Consider the following 350-nt stretch of genomic DNA (forward strand, 5'->3'; position numbering starts at 1 on the left):
CCTCATCCTCATTCTCGTCCTCATCCTATTCTCCTCCTCATCCTATCCTCATTCTCGTCCTCATCCTATTCTCCTCCTCATCCTCATCCTATCCTCATTCTCATTCTCGTCCTCATCCTTTCCTCTTCCTCATCCTCATCCTCCTCCTCATCCTCCTCATAATCCTATCCTCATTCTCATCCTCCTCCTATCCTCATCCTCATCCTCATCCTCATCCCCATCCTAACCTCGTCCTCATCCTCATCGTAGTACTCATCCTCATCCTCATCCTCCTCCTCATCCACATTCGCATCCTCATCCTCATCCTCCTCCTCATCCTCATTCTACTCCTCATCCTATCCTCTTCCTCA

General features: G+C 49.1%; 1 protein-coding gene across 1 annotated transcript in view; it reads right to left on the minus strand.

Moving 5' to 3' along the window:
* The window catches only part of LOC109341034, a 2,027-nt gene that overhangs the window by 544 nt on the left and 1,133 nt on the right, over positions 1-350 (minus strand). The window lies entirely within an intron of this gene.

This window comes from Lupinus angustifolius, unplaced genomic scaffold, assembly GCF_001865875.1.
Source record: "Lupinus angustifolius cultivar Tanjil unplaced genomic scaffold, LupAngTanjil_v1.0 Scaffold_332, whole genome shotgun sequence".
NCBI classification, from domain to species: Eukaryota; Viridiplantae; Streptophyta; class Magnoliopsida; order Fabales; family Fabaceae; genus Lupinus; species Lupinus angustifolius.